At 38.1% G+C, this 17,681-nt stretch overlaps 1 pseudogene; it reads right to left on the bottom strand.

Annotated features, from left to right (window-relative positions):
- Positions 1-16,241, bottom strand: part of LOC122422724 — a 139,291-nt pseudogene extending 123,050 nt beyond the window's left edge.
- Between the last annotated feature and the right edge of the window lie 1,440 nt (positions 16,242-17,681).

The raw sequence follows: 17,681 nt of genomic DNA, 5'->3' as shown, positions 1-17,681 counted from the left end.
TTCCTGTGTGCTTGCTTTTTATTTTGTATGTGTTTGTTCATTCTTTCTCAATGAATGTTTTTCTGTCTTTGAGTTTTGTAGTTGTATCCCTTCAGCTTCCCTAGCTACTGATCCAGAATCAGGTCCTAGAAGTACATCTGGGATCCTCCACCACCATGGATAATGGGATTATGAAGATCTTATCAAACAAATACACAGCTTGGTTCAACTCCTGATTTTATGCTTTTTGTGTCTTCTTGGGTCAGCATACTACTAAAACCACAGCAGATTATTTCAAGTGACACCAGTGGTCCTGACTTCAAGCAGATGTGACTAACTTTTCTAGCCCTTCTATCTCCCATCCATGAAGAACACTTCTGAACTTTTCTATCCCAGGGGAACCAAATGCCTGGTCCCAAACACCTACTCCTGAATGCGGGGCCAAACTGGCCTCTCTGCTTTCTGTTCTGCTTATCATTTTAGGTTTTGTTCTATTTTGAAAATGGGCAGTGTTGTGTGTCTGGAATTCCTATTTCATACCATCATCGCTATGACAAGAACAAGCAAAATTCAACCAAATTCTGAATCAATAGATCCATTTTGACAAGAAGTCTTCATTGTTTCTCATTGCAAATGTTTTATTAGGAAAGTAAAAGGTCAACTTTCATAGGCCAGCATTTAATATGTTTTTAATATTTCTTTAGTCATACAGATACTGTCACTAGTGCTACCTGATTCAGAGTTTCATTATTTGGTCTGTGATGATTAATTTAAATATTAAAAAAAAACTTACACCAGACAATGAAATTAAATGCACTAAAGCCTGACCCCAAATTCTATTTCACAACAGGCTCTCACACTCTCAATGACTAAAATAATGTAATATGAAAAAAGCCATGGCATCACAGGAATTTGTTATCTTAATTCCTCTTAGTCACATCAGAAAAGTAGCAATATATATCCTCCCTTTTTATGATTAAATTTGCTTTCAGTTGTTACTAATCTTTCCTTACTGACATGTATCATCATTTTTTCCCCAACATTTTTCTGCCTATTTTCATGCTGTGATATGAAGTTTGTGGTGCATGTCAAAACCTAAAGTTGCTTAAAATAGAGTTGGATAGCTAGAATTTTTCTGTGAATGAGTTATATTGCTACTAAAATGATATTTTCCTTTTTAAATATTAGCCAGTCTCAAGGTGATACATTCATTATCTATGTTTTATGATCTACAAGATAGCTTTGCCTGGTAAAGTCTCTCAAATATATTTCTTATCTACCTTTCAGTACACTTCAGAATACTTCAGTGATTCTGTGTATTAAGTATATTCAGAATAGTTCAGTGGTTCTCCTTTTCACGTGGAGACCTCATAGCCCCTGCGCTTGCTGACCTCCTATTACCCCATTTTCTCACCCTTCCCTCCCCTCAACCAGTCCTCCAACTCTATCACCATTTCACCCTGGTTTTTCTTCACAAGCCCATCTCAGCCTTGTCCCACTCCAGCAGAGGCTCTTTCAGGTTCTTACCCTTCTCTTTGCTCTTCTCTGAGTTTGTTCTTGTTATAATGTAATTTAACCTTGACTCTGATTCTATAGGGTGATTCACATCCTTGGACTTCCATTGCCCTTTTTTCAATCATGCTGTTTCCCCCTTCTATGAGCTTTTAATTATATTTCCTTTTATATTCTTGTGTTAATTTCACCAGGATTAACTGCATGCATGCTTGACTTATTAGAGCCAAATATTTTTAAAATTGCCTTTATCATTTGCTTTTATCAATAACTCCCTTTATTCTTCCACCTTTTCTGTTATCGTTTTCATGTATTTCATTTCTTCATTGATTATAATTTGCACAATAGAACATTATCATTGTTTTATGTTATAAATACTTGTTTGATTTACACATGCATTTGAATTCTTTATTAATCTTATTCTTTGTAAATGTTTTACCCTTTCCTTTGGGATTGTTTATCTTTGCCTGGAGAATTCTCTTTATTATTTATGTCTTAGGCTGTTGCCTGGTGATGCTTTTTCTTAGTTTTTCTTTTTTTTTGTATGACAAAATGTCACTATTTTCTCTTTACTTTTGTAGGGTATTTTTGCTAACTCTAGAATTCTAGACTATGAGCTAACTTTCTTTCAGAGCGTAAGAGATCCTGTTCATTGTGTTCTGCCCTCCAGTATTTCTGTTGAGAAAATGACCATCAGCAATATTGTTGCTCCTTTAACAGTAACGTGTCTCTATATTATGCCTACTTTTAAGATGTTCACCTTATCCGTTGATCAGTTTTTAAGGTGATGAACCAGCAGCATCTTTCCTGAATCTGTGACATAATTTTTTTTTTTAACTGATTTTGGAAAATTCTTTGTCAATATCTCTCCCCAAATTGCTTCTTCCCCATTATCTCTATCCTCAACTTCTGGGCCCTCAATCACATGTATGTTAAACTGTTCTACTTTCTCCTCTATTGGGGTCACCAAAGTACAGTTCCAGGACTAAGATGTGCTCACCACATCTGTTTCTAAATGAAGGTTGTTGGAAGACAGCCACACCCATGTGTTTATGTGTTGTCTATGCTGCTTTTAGGCTACAACTGAGGAGCTGAGTAGTTGTGACAAAATAAAACCTAAAAAGAAAAATTTGACAAACCCTGTCTCCTAATACTGTTTAGCATATTTGTGGGTGTTTTCTACTTTTTTTTTTTTTGCTTTTGTGCCCTCCAGTCTGGATATATTGGCCTATCTTTCAGTACACTAATCCTCTGATCTTTTCTGCTGTGTCTAATCTATTGCTGAATCCATCTATTGAGTTCTTAGATTCATTTATTATATTTTTCAGCTTGGGAATTTCCATGTAATTCTTTTTTATATATTTTTGATTTCTGGTAAAATGTTCCATTTTGTAATTTTTGTTGAACATATTAATCACAATCATTTTAAATTTCATATATTGTAAGTCAATATCTGGTATTATAATATGTATGAAACTATTTCTATTTTCTGTTTTTTCTCTTGGCTTTCATTTATTCTGCTTTGACTCAAGGCAGTTTTTCTTCAAATGCAGATAATGGTAGTTGGAAAAGTGTAGAGATACTCAGACTGGTTAAAATGATCTTCATTGACAGAGAAGTTTCTGCTTGGTGGAAAAGATTACTTCAATCCAGAATGGCATTAAGCTGGTTGGAAACTGGTCTTCAGACTTCTGTTAGAGTTGGTCCATTTTTAGGTAATCCTTATCTTATAGTGTAGTTCTTCCAAATGTCCTAGTTTGGTGCCTGGGGTATATACCCTTTCCTTCTTTGTGTATACTGAAATGAATGTGTTGTCTCCTCAACTTCATGAAATTTCCAGTAGTACTGCTCAGCCTCGCATTCTTTCAGCAGCCACTTTCTGATCAGGTTTTCAGTCTATCCAACTATTGACAAATTATCATAGAAGACAAGGCTGCATAATATTAGCTGTCTCCAATGAGCATCCTTTTCCTCTGTGACCCTTGTCTGCTTAAGTCCTATTTGACTTAGTAGGTTTCTGGTGGCTTCTAGTAGATTTTTTTCATATATGTGTAAATATTGTGACCAGCTTTTCTAGACATTCTTGGAAGGGTGGAGAGACGGTCTGTAGCAAAGCACTATTGCTCTCAATGAGCGAATTCCTATTATTTTTAATGCCGTTTTCCTCTGTCGCTTATTTCAGTGGATTTGGAACATTAGATTTCTGTCTTTGGCCACCTCTTCTGGAAGAAAATCACATTAGGGTAGGTTTTTTCCCTCTGTGACTCTGTTTTGTATTGTTTGCCTGTGGGGGACATCTGTTCTGGAAAGAAGCCACACCACAGTTTGTTGATTTGTTTTAGCCTTAAAGGAATTCCTGTTGCCTGATTTTGTTTGTTTTGGCTACCTGCCCCACGGCCTGCCTTTACCTTGCCAAATTAGGGATTTTATATACAGTTCTTCTGAGATGCCTCCATTTATTTCTCCAACATCCCCCTTTCCATATTTGGGGGAGTTTCGAGTCATTTAGGTTTCCCTCCTTCTACATTGAACCATGAACTCTATATCATGAAGCAAGTCCTCAGAGTTCATGGCACCCATATACCATTTTCCCCCACTTCCACTGGTCATACAGCTTTCTCTCTGATACCCGCATAGCTTTCTTCTCGACATACTGTAGATCCTTTGCTCAAATGTTGGTTTCTAAGTGAAGCTCTGCCTGATAACTTCATTTAAAATAGCAAGTGTTCTTCCCACAGACAACCAATCCCCTACTCTATTTATGATAATACTTATCATCATCTGGCTTGCTATAAATTTATCTACCCATTTATTATCTATCTACCTCTCCTCTTCCCAATTGTTATATCACTAGTACCTGGAAGGTTGTCAGGCACATAGTAGATGCTCATTAAATATTTGCTGAATGAATGAAGGGTAACATCTGAAAAATTAAATGCATATATTTCAAACTACTATATTTTAAACAATCAGTGAGAAAAATCAATTAATTTCAGGGATCACTGTCCTTCCTGGTCTGATGTTCAGTGTCTTGAAAACTGTTGTTTCATATATTTTTCCATTTTATGATTGTTCCAGGTGGGAGATTAAGTTGATTGCCTATTACTTCATCTGGGTCATAAGAAGGATTCCATACTTTATTATTTATTTATTATTTGTTTCTCTTCATACAAATATGAGCTCCCCCCTTTTTTTTTGTGGTTAACACTTGAAATACATTTACTAATTAAGACAACCACTTTTACTTTTATTTGCACTTATTTTCTGCGGCATTTATTCCCGGGCCATAAGTTTTTGTTTCTTCAGTTTCTTCTGGGATATCTTTTTCTTCTGTGCAACCTCCTCTTCTGGTTTAGGAACAATCTGTTCTTTTTCAGTAAGGATCATCTCAATGTGGCAGGGAGAGCTCATGTAGGGGTTGATCCGACCGTGAGCTCTGTAAGTCCTGCGCCGCATCTTGGGGGCTTTGTTCACTTGGATGTGCTCAATGACCAGAGAATCTACATCTAAGCCCTTAAGCTCAGCATTACTCTCTACAAATATGAGCTCCATGAAGGTAGAGGATTTTGCTGTTTGATTTCATGCTGATTCCTTAGGACCTGGAACAGCGCCCACATATAGCAGAGACACCATAAATATTTGTTGGATGATAAATGTTTATTTATTTATTTATTTATTTTTTCCCTTTATTTATTTATTTATTTTTTCAGTGGGTTTTGTCATACATTGATATGAATCAGCCATAGATTTACACGTATTCCCCATCCCGATCCCCCCTCCCACCTCCCTCTCCACCCGATTCCTCTGGGTCTTCCCAGTGCACCAGGCCCGAGCACTTGTCTCATGCATCCCACCTGGGCTGGTGATCTGTTTCACCATAGATAATATACATGCTGTTCTTTCGAAACATCCCACCCTCACCTTCTCCCACAGAGTTCAAAAGTCTGTTCTGTACTTCTGTGTCTCTTTTTCTGTTTTGCATATAGAACATTTCTTATTTCTTCCATGTCTGTGAAATTAAATATAGGTTAATATTCAATATATTTCTGACTATATCACAAATATGACATTTTTATGACTTTTCTATAGTCTTATTCTTCCATCAAGATCTGTCACAAATGACTTGTTTTCATATATATTCTCTGTAACCTATTTTGTGTAATGTCCAGTTATCTGGCCACTGGTAAGATTTTTCTTTGGTACAGCCCTGAGCATATGACAGATTTATGTACTGAATCTAATTTGCATGTGAATATATTAATCTTATGTGACAGCAATGGCTTTAATCTTGTAACCCTCTTTCTCCTGGGCTAGGTGATTAGAAAGGGAATTAAGGAGACTTTATTTCCATCATATTGCCAGGACTAAATTGAATGGGACTTGCCAGTATCTTAGAGCCATCACTGTGAAATCTTTGCACGGAGGGATTTATGTTAAAAAACCTAAAATGGAAGAGAGAGCAATCGTTATTTTGGTACTAAAAAACAGTGTGAAATTCCTTACTGCTACTGGATACTTAGTTTATATAGTTGAACCTGAAATATAAAATGTAACAGTCACCTCACTTATGAAGTCTGTAAGAGTCAGTTGTAATCTCTTCATTTGGAAACTTCATTCAACATGTTAGTACAAGTCCATTTAGACAGCATTATTATATCACCGTCCTGTAGCCACACTAGATGAGTAAGCGGCACTCCAATTGTCAAGGCTTCAGTTTTACTGCTAGAAACTATATAAGTATAAAACTAAGAATCAGGAAACCTTCAACACATACTAAATTTATAGACATTTCCCACATGAATGTTGATTTTGAAAAAAAAACACAATAATTTAGGTAATTCATTAAATCAGTGCTTACCTACATACAAGAGTTATGTTTGCTGAAGGACTCTTCTGGATCCTGTGCAAGACAAAATAGATCGCTTTGAAAGGGAACACGCTACTTTGGAACATTAGACATATGCTTTGGGGTTTGGGAGACATGAAGCTTGGCAAGTTACTTCATAACTCAGGCCTGGAGCTGCCTCTTTAAATGCGTGGCTAGTCCTTATTTTTAGATAACATATTGCTTTTTCAGAAAATAAATTTTAGGTTTCATTCTTTTTCGGATGCTGAGCTCTGGTTTCATGATGTTGATTATGAAATGGGTGACCTTAAAATTGTCTTCTGCATGTTGCCTAAGCCAGGATGCCAGCTGGATAACAGGAGGGTTGTGATTGCCTGGTGGTGAGGTGGTGAGGGTAGGCCTGGTGGTGCCTGGTAGTGGAAAATGGGAAACTAAGACCCTCCCTGATGCAAGAGAAGATGTAGACTGCAAAGATGGTCTGATCCTGACATTTACACCTGCAGGGGACAGCATACACACACTCTGGAGTCTACTGGTAGGGAGCACATCCTCCTGATGCATTATTGGCTATTTTGCCCAGCTTTCAGTAAAGCATTTCATTTTTTTAGGGTTCTTATCTAGGTAATGAAGGATTCTTAGGCATTTGATGATAGTGTATTAAGCATTTATACTACTTAAATTACTTCTAGATAACAAAAATCTTTGTTTAGAGACAATAAGGTCTTAAGACATTGTCTGGAGTATATCCATTTTATATGAGAATAAGGTAAAATAAATTGCCCAAGACTATAGAGTTTATAAAGAACATGGAGTTTATTCATGTACATTGTCCCACTTAGTCTTCTTAGCATCTCTGTGAGGCAAACAGTGAAGTTGGCCTAATTAGCATTTTACTGGAGAGAATATTTTGTTTCACATATTTCATTGCCTAGCATAAGGGGCAAAATCAGTTCTTAAATCCAGAGCTTTCAACTCTCCCTGCAGTACTCTGTGGCCTGGCTTGTACCCATATGCAGGATGTTAATAAATACTGGCCTATCTAAGCTTCCTACTGTTGTTACTAAGCCATTACTTTCCTTTCCTTGAATGAAACTTGATGCATCAACTCACAAGATGTTTGTACTGTTGCCCCATATCTCTTGTTACTGTAATCAACAAACTTACTCTTATCAACAAGCCAAACCAACAAATAATTATTGGAAAATTACTGTTTTCTTTCCTATCCTAATTTCTATTATCATTCTTTGTAAATTAAGTATCCATACAGATGGCACTACTGTCATCTCATTTGTTCTTGACCTTTAACCCTTCAACTTTTTAACCTGTTCTGACCACATATTGGATATTAGTTAACAGTGGGAAGTCTCTGAAATTTCATGATGAGATTGGGTGCATTCAAGGTGGTATTGCTGTAGACAGAAATCTCTGAAATCTTAGAGGGAGAGTGATGCCAGACAAGAATGGAAAGTGCAGGTGCAAGATGATCAAGGTCAGCATAGGTCATGTTACCGATTTTGGACTTATCCATAATGCGATAGAAAGTCATTAAGCTGTTTTAAGTAGCAAAATTATAAAGTCAGATTTGCATTTTAAAAAAATCACATTGCTGTCTGGAGAACAAATTGGAGAGATACAAGAGGGAATTCAGAAACCCAATTGGGGAGTTATTAAAACCGATGCTAGTAGTTTGGATTTGGGTGATGATGGTGGGACTGGAGAGATTTTTAGATGATAGAATCAACAGGACATGGTCATTGGTTAAATACAGGACTTGAGATAGAGAAAAGAATTAATAGAAACATGAGTATTAGGGCTTAAGATACCACAGTTGATTGTGGAACCATTTACTGAGCTGAAGGGACTGGGAAAGGTTGTGTTGGGGTAAGGGTGAGGGACAGATGGAAAAGATAGTAAATTTAGGATTTGGTATATTGAGTTGTGGTAATTTGGAAAAATCTGAGTCCTGCAGTGGTTAAGGCACATGAGACTGTTGTTCAGAAGAGATGACGAGAAGAAAAGGAGAACCAAGAAGATACTGCATCTCAGATGCTGAGGGTGGAGCAAGTGGATGTGGTAGAATGAGCCCAGCTGTGAAGTACAGATCCATTGGGTGTTGCAACGTGGAAGACAGAGATGTTTTAGTTTGAGTTCTTTCAATAGACTGGTGGAGGTGGAATCGAGAATTAAGTGGGTTGAGGAATGAAGGTAATATGAGAAAATGGAGGTAGTGATTGCAAATATATTTTTTTAAGAAGTCAATAATGTAAGTATTAATACAAAACCTGAAGCCTTAAAACTGCTCCTTTCATTTCCTGGATAAAATCAGTCACCAAAAACTGGCTGTTTTAACTTTTTTCAGATGTATCCCCACCATCTCCAACAGACTCCCTTCACCCAGGCTCTCTTAATTTTTACATGGGTCTCTTTACTTTGACCCCTCCTTTAGTACATAGTTCAACAGCCACCAGAATGATCTTTATAAAATTCAGATACTACTCAAAACTCTTGTATGTCTCCACTAACCCTGACTGATGACTATTTATCTGTCTCTCTAGCCTGATCCCATGCCACCCCTGACATACCCCATGTTCTAGCTACAGCACACTACATAAGCTTTCTTACTTAGAGTATTCTGCTTGCTTGGCACATGCTGTTTATTTCTGAGAATGCCTTTTAATCCTTCCCTTTCCACATCACTGGGCAGATTCCCCCCTCATTCATCAAAATTCAGCTCAGATTTCACCTCCTCCAGGAAGCCTTCTTGGCTTAACCCCACAATCTACATTAGATGCTGCCAATGCACATGGTGTGCTCATCACTTTTAATAAGAACTCTTTACTTATTTGGATTTCATGAGTTTACCTCCAGGACCTTGTACAGAATTAAGACGCATTGGTATCAGCATACTGATTGATCAGCACGTTGATATGTGCTGAAAGAATAAACATATGCTTTGGAGACAAAGGTAAAGCAATGCAGATGACTTATCACTCACCCTCCGCCCTGCTCATCTTATTAATTTATGCATTTACTTGTCTAGTTTTAAATTCAGGTGAATTGAAAGACAGGATAATTGGTCTTTATGTATCAGATAAATAAATTAGTGTTTCCAGGAATACTGATACGTGCATTCCAAAGTAATTTTTATGAGTGAAAATACAGGTTTCATCTTGGGCAGAGTTTGTAAATCAATTAAGGTAAGATCCAAAAGTAAGTATGAGGATTTTTATTCTCTGCTGTCTTTTTTTCATAAATGTTGAAGATTTTTCTAGACATTTATATTTTAAAATCCTATTAAAACAATGAGGCTTGGCAATTAGTTCTGTCCAGGATTAATTTCATGCAGGAATATACATCTGTAGGTTTAATTTTACGGATATATACATACACACATACCTAGCTTAGTGGTTCCTTTGTAATTAAATAGATTATGTAGGCAATGTGAGGACTCGTGAATACGTCTCCAGTTGTTACCATGGAAACAGAATTTTTAGAGTTGCTCTGTAGAATGGTGTGATGCTGATTAAAGAGTTTAAGCACTTCATTTTAAAATTAGTCGAAAGAGTCAGCTAGGAAGAAGCTTCATCTTGCTGGGTGGGTGGGGCCACCCATGCCAGGCTGCCACAGCCATGATCTAAGGAGGTCAGAAGGTGATTTATGACCTGGTGGCTCTGGTGATCCTTGCCAAAAGGTTACTAGTTATGAACTTAGCAGTTGAGAAATGCAACTATGTAGTGCTCTGCAGCTGTGAGTGCTCTGCTCAAAAGGCTCAAGGAGGATAATATCCTGGCATTTTACATCCTGACATGAACTTCATAACCATTAAGAGCAAATGCTTGGGAAATTAATGGCTGTTGGATCTTTATTAACTTGCAGTGAAATATAATATTGCTTTCATTAAACTGTATCAGTGAAAAATTATGGTGAAAAAAATGTAATCTGAATGACAGTAAAGCTGTGAGAAAGCCTAGGGCTGCTTATTTGATTACCATGGCAACTGTGATAATACACGTGCACACATGCACATGCACACACACACACACACACACACCCCATCAGTGTTTTCTGGTTAGAAAATTTCAAAGTATAAATATATTTGCTAACTAATTTCAAATTCATACTTTTTAAAGGAAGGTGTTATTTTTAACCTTCCTCTAAAACTGAAATTTTAGACTTTTCTTACGAAGACAGATGCAAAGTGACTGCAGGACAATTAGAATTCAAAATAGTCTGAAAAACTTTTCTGTAGCCGATTCCCACCCCCTTACCTCTGAAAACCTTCCCTTTGCTCTCTTCAGTTTCTTAAGAATATAGCAGTGTGTAATTTATGAAAATTGCCATATTTGTTGCTATGAATCAAAGAAGTGATACTTGACAAACCATTTAAAGAGAAGCTAATTCTTCATAGTTTTCATCTTCACAGTTTGTCATAGTTTTATTTTCATGGCTTTAAGGATCCTGAAAACCGTGTTTCACAGAACGTCCCGGGGTACAAGTGTATAATACCCATTTCTTCAAACATGGGTGGAAAGGTCAAATCAATCAGGATTTTTTTCTATCTAATATTTCACTGCTGAACCAAGCTGTCTGTCAAAAAACAAACAAAATGATATACATATGAGTATTTATAAGTGAATATAGACAGAATATATTCATGCTGAGGCCTTTGCCAGCGGTAGGGTAGGTTGAACTGCATACAGCTGGAAATATACTGAGCTGAATTCATGCATTTATTTAAACTGTTTATGTAGATACTACTATTTCTGTGGTGCGTGGCAGTCATGCCAAGTGGAAGCAGTCTTGCATACAGACACAATTCATATGCACACACATTCCTTTACTCCATGACCCCATGAATGATGAAAACTATGGTTCTTGTGTTGAAATGAAAAATGTTTTGGTTCTAAGATCTTTCAATCACATGTACTTTATGGTTGATTGATTAATTTTAATGATGAGAAAAAAATTTTAAAAATCTATAGTTTCTCTTTTTTTTTTTTTTGCCTTACTCTGCTCAAGAGCTTGATGTTTTCTAATTAGAGATCAATAAAAGCATTGATTTTAATCTTCTTTGAATAAATGAAAAAGAGCTACTCCTTATTTTTGTCCTACCTTTAATCTGCATTTATTGTCACTAGAAATTTTATTTTGCAAATCCTTTTCCAGTGGGAAGCACCTGCTTGTTTCAAGATAATTTGTTTCATTTTCTCCTCTTCCTCCTCCAGGTCTCCCTATCTCCCATTTCATCAACCTCAACAGCACCCGGTTTCAAATGTCAAGGTAGGGACATGCTTCCTGCAGGTGTCTCTGGCCACACCTTAGGTAGTATCTTTTCTTAGAGCAGAGGAGATTTCCATTATCTTCATGGGAAGTTCACGTTTAAGAATATGTGAATACAATACGCTTATCAACTAGCTCTTTCCACCGAAAGCAGAGCCAGGCTGCATTCTCAGTTTATTTTGTGTGGCTTTTACCAAAAAACTTATTTGAGCCTCAATTTGATGATTTAATATCTAGTAGTGACACTAATATTCATTGACCTGGGTTGTTGATACAGTTGGACACAGATATATATGTGCCTGATTAAACAAATACTTGTTTCTATCTTTATAGTTTTTTGAGTTCTTTTTCTTTGTTTCTATAATCAAACAGTATAGCCCTTATTTTTTTCCCATGCTAAGATTCCAGTAAATGTAGGTACAGTAGACTTGGCATGGCAGCTCAAGCCAGATAGCATCTATTTTTTTATGCACTGCTCTGCTTCGTGATTAGTATCTTGTCTCAAAGCCACATAGCTATTCTCTAATTCTAGACATCCCTGTCCTTTGAAGGGAGAGAGAGGAGGGAGATGCAAAAAAGTAGCATCTAGTTGCATCTGTCCCCCATTATTTACATGTTTTTATTTTGAGAGAAATTCAAGCCCACCAAATAGTTGCAAGTACAGTACAAAAATCTTATTTTCCCTCAGAACCATTGTAGAGTAAGTTGTTAATATGATGCCCAACCACCCTTGAAAACTTTAGTATGTATTTCCTACAAAGAGGACTTCGTTCTACATACCCAGTACCTGACCATCATAATAAAAAAAATTAATGCTGATACATTACTACCATCTAATTGTCAGACTCCATTAGAGTTTACCAGTTGTACCAACAACATTCTTTATAGCTCAAGGGCCCAGTCCAACATCACATACTATATTGAGTTGTCATGCCTTGTAAGTCTCCTCCAGTGTGGAGCGGTTCCTCAGTCTGTCCTTGAGTTTTATGATGCTGGCATTTTTGAAGATTACAGGCCTGTTATTTTGTAGAAGAGCTCTCAATTTGACTTTGATGTTTCCTTATGATTAGATTCAGGTTATACATTTTTGATAGCAATACCCTGGAAGTGTTTTATGTATTTTTGATCCATTCCATTATAGTGACAGTAGTGATATTCAGGCTGATGAACTTGTTCAGAGTGGTATCTGCCAAGCTTCCCTGCCATGAAGTTACTCTTTTTTCCTTGGCAGTTAGTTTGAGATCATGTACATATCCCACTTATTGTCAAATTTAAATGTATTTATTTATATAAGTGTAGATTTCTATTTAATCCAATGGGCTGTTGTCCATTATTATTATTAGTCAATGCTCAAAGCATCCTATATTTGACTAGTGGAAACCCGTTCAAGTTGGCTTCTGTGTGTGACCTCTGATGTAACCCCATTGTTCTTCGAGCACTTCTCTACTTTTTCTACTTTCTGGAAAAAATAGATGTTCTGAAACTATCTTGTACTTTTCTGCCCAAGCTGTAGCATCGACAGTTTCTCCAACAAACTGTGGTTCTTTTCAATATAAATGTTGTTTAGAAACTTAGATGCGATCATTAAGTGTGCTTTGTTACTTGGAAATGACTGTTCGCAGCATTTCTCAGGGACCAATTAGATAATTGTTGTAGAAAGACTGTGTCCCCGACAAATTCATATTTTGAATACTATCTCCCAGCGTGATGATATTAAGAGGTTGGGTTTTGGGAGGTAAGATTAGATTAGATGGTATCATGAAGATGGAACCTTCATGAAAGGAATTGAAGCCCATATAAAAGTCATGACAGGCTTCGCTGGTGGCTCAGACGGTAAAGAATCTGCCTGCAATGCAGGAGATGCAGGTTCACTCGCTGGGTTGGGATGATCCCATGGAGAAGGAAATGACAATCCACTCCAGTAATCTTGCTTGGAAAGTCCCAAGGACAGAGAAGCCTGGTGGGCTACAGTTCATGGGGTCTCAAAGAGTCAGACATGACTGAGTGACTAACACGTTTCTTTCTGTAAAGGTCATGACAGGATTTGCTTCTTCTCTGTGCTCTCTGCCACATGAAGATACCGCAAGAAATTAGCAGTCAGCAACCTCGAAGTTTCTAACCAGAACATAACCATTCTGGCATCCTGATCTTGGACTTCTGACTTCTAGAACTGTGAGGAATATGATTTCTGTTGTTTATAAGCCACTTAATCTGTGGTACTTCGTTGAAGCAGCCTGACTTGACTGAGATAATAGTACATATATATATGTGTACCTGTGGATATATACATTTATGCACATTTACACATATCTACCTCTGTGTGTGTGTGTGTGTGTGTGTGTGTGTATACACCTACACATTCACATCAGTGCTTCCAGTTTCAAACCAAAGCCACAAGATTTATTCTAGTTTTCTTTCTTTCCAAAATTTTAGCCCCCATCTCCAACAGTGAGACACTTGATTCCCATCACGCTTACCATATTTTCTTATGGATCAACCTCCCTGTGTGTAACTAATCTTAGACCATACTGACCCCCCGCTCCACACACACACACAGAAGCTCTCCTAACCCTGTTCATCGTGGATACCCCACATAGGGCCACTCTCCCTCTGACACCCTGTGCCAGCTTGCCCCTCGGGGTGAGTTTCCATCTCCCTCAAAATCTGATATCCTGATTAGGGTCTCCCATGTTCTGCCCTACCTAATAAATTAAACTGTTTTGGAAGGGGAGGAAAGGGAAGCAAAGAGAGGAGAAGAAGAGAAAGGGAACGAGAGCGGGAAGAGGAAGAAGGTGCTTCACTATTTCCGCTGTTTTATTTCTCTGCTTCCCCTCTCAAGAGCTTGCCCTGCTTTGTATTCCTTGCCTGTGTCACAGGCATCTTTTATCTTCATTAATCTTATGTTTTTACAAAATTGAAAGCCTCTGTTTCTCTGCCACTGTTTTTCTTTGATCATGTTTTTTTCTACTCAAATTCTATTCAAATTGTGATTAGTTTGAGAAAACCCTGATAAAGGTGGATGATTCATAATATTTCCCAAGTGCAGCTCATCCTCACCTCCATATTCATTCTCATAAACTTGACCAAATAAGTTAACAGGCCAAAGACTTATAAATAGATTAATTGATTAAAATTATAAAAAGGCATTTTGACTACTCAGAACATGTTTAGGCTACTTAGACTCCTAAATAGAGAGAGCTGAGAGAACACTTGTTTACTCCCTTATAAGAAACTTTTTTGAGTGGGACATGGGCACTATTAGAAAAGTTATTGTGTAGAGACAAATTATCATCACTTTTAGCATAGTCCTGTCGGTTCTGAATATAGTCTGTCTCTAAGACACATTGCATTCATTTAGAGGAAGATCCTCACTGGTAATTTCAAATCAGGGAAATGTGGAAATTTTTACAAGGAAGAATCATTGAATCTGTTGGTAACAAGATAGGAGAGCTTTAGATCAGATTTGAGACAAGGAGGAATAAACTTTGTCCAGAGGCAGCCTGGTTCAAGGAGGTCAGCCACATTCCTTGGGGGTGATGTCGGCCTTCTAGGAACACTCATACCTAGTTGGCCTGTTCTGACAATATTAAAGGAAACCAAAAACAAAACAAAACAAAAAAAGAGAGAGAAGGAAGAAACTTTGAGGTTGGACTGGGATTTAAACGTGATCAGCTAACCCTTGGGTGCTGTTCGTGTTGTGGCAGTGGGAACAAACACGCCCCAGGGCCCGACCTAGGGGAAGAATTGAGGCCACTTGTTCAGTCCTTCAGGCTTTGGTAAAGGTGATCCCTCAGAAACTCTTTGTATACTTTAAGTCACAAAGTTGAGAATTTTGTTTTATAAATGAAGCCACTTCTGTATTATTTCCACGATCATCCGCAGATATTTAAATGCAAGAGACGAGCATGTGCACACATTAAAAATGTGAGAATTGAGGGGAAGGAAGATATCCTTCCTCTAGAAACCTGGCAAGCTGGAACCTACCCTAGGGTGTTTGCATGAGCGGCTCTTCAGCCCGAAAGCTGTTCCCCAGAGCTTCTTTCTCCTGACTGACTCCTTGCTGCTCACGCCTCAGATTAAATGCCCCCTCTTCAGTGAAACCTCTCTGATTGCCTAAACTGAAGCCCTTTGCTGTCTCTCTAACATAGCACATTTATATATTTCCCCCTTAGCACTTATCACTTTATTATATACTCTTTCATAGTCATTTATTTTCTGTCTACTTCCACCCACTTGACTGTAAGTACCAAGAGAGGGAAGATCTTGACTGTCCCGTTCACTATTATGTTACCAGTATCTCAAATGTCTGGCGTGTCAATATATAATCAATAACTACATTTTTAAAGAACAAATAACAGCAAAGCAAGTGACTAAATAGGTGCATCCTTTTGAGTTGAATCACATCAGACATAAGAGAAAATAGCTAGGATGTAAAATGAGCTAAAGTAGTTGCTTAAACACATCTTAGCAAACTGGTTGTTATAATTTTTCACATTGACCATAACAGGCGGCTCTCTAATTGAACAGGGTTCAGTCAGGAAGGCTCTGTCTGAACAGGCCACCCAAGATGGCTGTTCTGCTTTCTGTACATCTGCTGCTCGACCAGCACCAGCTTCATCTCCATCCTCTCACATGACTGACCTTCCTACATACTTGCACTTGCCGGTGACCTGGCTGGTGACTGTTCTAACCTTTAGAATAGAACACCTCCACCTGACAGCTTTTCAAAGGGGCGGTGAGGAGCGTCCCGGCCAGTTTCCCTGGTAACCCACGAGCCAACCGGTGGTCAATTCCCCCTATAAATGGTAACTGTCCCCCTCCCCGCCAGCAAACGCTGCCGCCATGTTCCGCTCTCTCCGCCCTCTGCTGCACACAGTGGAGTGTCCCTCCAGGATCTTGCTTCAGACGTGTAAGTTTCCCATCCATGAAGCCACTGATGTCTCTTTTGCTGACTCTGGGCTTTATTCCTGGTCTTGAAATTGTGGGGTGCAGCCCAGGGGACCCAGGAAACTCCCGTGAGCACCGAAATGTTGGGAAATAAGGATGAGGAATGGAAAGCTGTGGGGGCGTCCACTAGTGTTTGGGCCCTGCAAGTTCCAGGGGTGATCCCTAAAGTTGCTAGGGAATCCCGGGGTGGCTGTCCACTAGTATGTGGGGCCCTGGGGTGGCTGTCCTTGATGAGTGGGGGAACAAAGAGCTCATAGACACCCCTAGGGCTACTGAGGAGATGTTGGCCACTATTACAGGGGGGAAAGTGGCTGCAGCTGTGGGTTGGCTGTTTTTGTATTAAGGCCATGGGGGCTGAGCTAATAGATGAAGCAAATGTTGACATGAATGATTTTTGTTCTGAAAATGAGGCATGTGAATGTGAGTGAATGATAGCTATTATTATTGTCTATTATTGTTATTTGTTTGTTCAGTTATTTAGAAACTGAAAAAAAAAATCCCTGAAAATTTCCTCAATGGGATTCTTCCTATTCTATAACTGGTTTTTGTATATGCTGTCTTAGGAAGTTAGCTTTCTAGAAGGAATTGGTATGGCTACTCTGCTGCCTTCAAGATGTAAGGGACCTACCTGGGCTCTCAGGAACTTTAACCCCTGAGAATGTAGGCAAAAAAGAGGTCTTTTTAAGCTCTAGTAGGACAACTGAGAGATCTCTGTCTATATATGTACATGTATGTCTATGTATATGATGCTTCTCTGCCTCCAGATGGTGTTGCCAAGATTAGTTTGCGGATGAGCTATAATTGGTGTAAAAGAAATTAAGCACTTATATAAATTCTCAGAAATACAAAAGAGAGTTTTTAAAGAGTTAAGATTATAACCACTCATAATTCTAATCATTGTAACCAAGTTTCTTTATTGATTACATTGTGATCAGGTATTTAACTCTGCCTTTTAAAGTCTTGGCATTCATAGACAATTGCTGTTGTACTCTGATGCTTTTGTAAAAAGTGCTTCATCATTAAGGACATTCATAGAAAGGACTTTTTTTCAAGTATGGGTCTCTGATGAATTTCGGATCATACTGCTGAACTGGGTAAGAAATTAGAGAATCCTAAT

This window comes from Cervus canadensis, chromosome 20 (assembly GCF_019320065.1).
Source record: "Cervus canadensis isolate Bull #8, Minnesota chromosome 20, ASM1932006v1, whole genome shotgun sequence".
NCBI lineage: Eukaryota > Metazoa > Chordata > Mammalia > Artiodactyla > Cervidae > Cervus > Cervus canadensis.
Note: the sequence above shows the minus strand (reverse complement) of the source record. Positions and strands in the feature narration are given on the sequence as shown.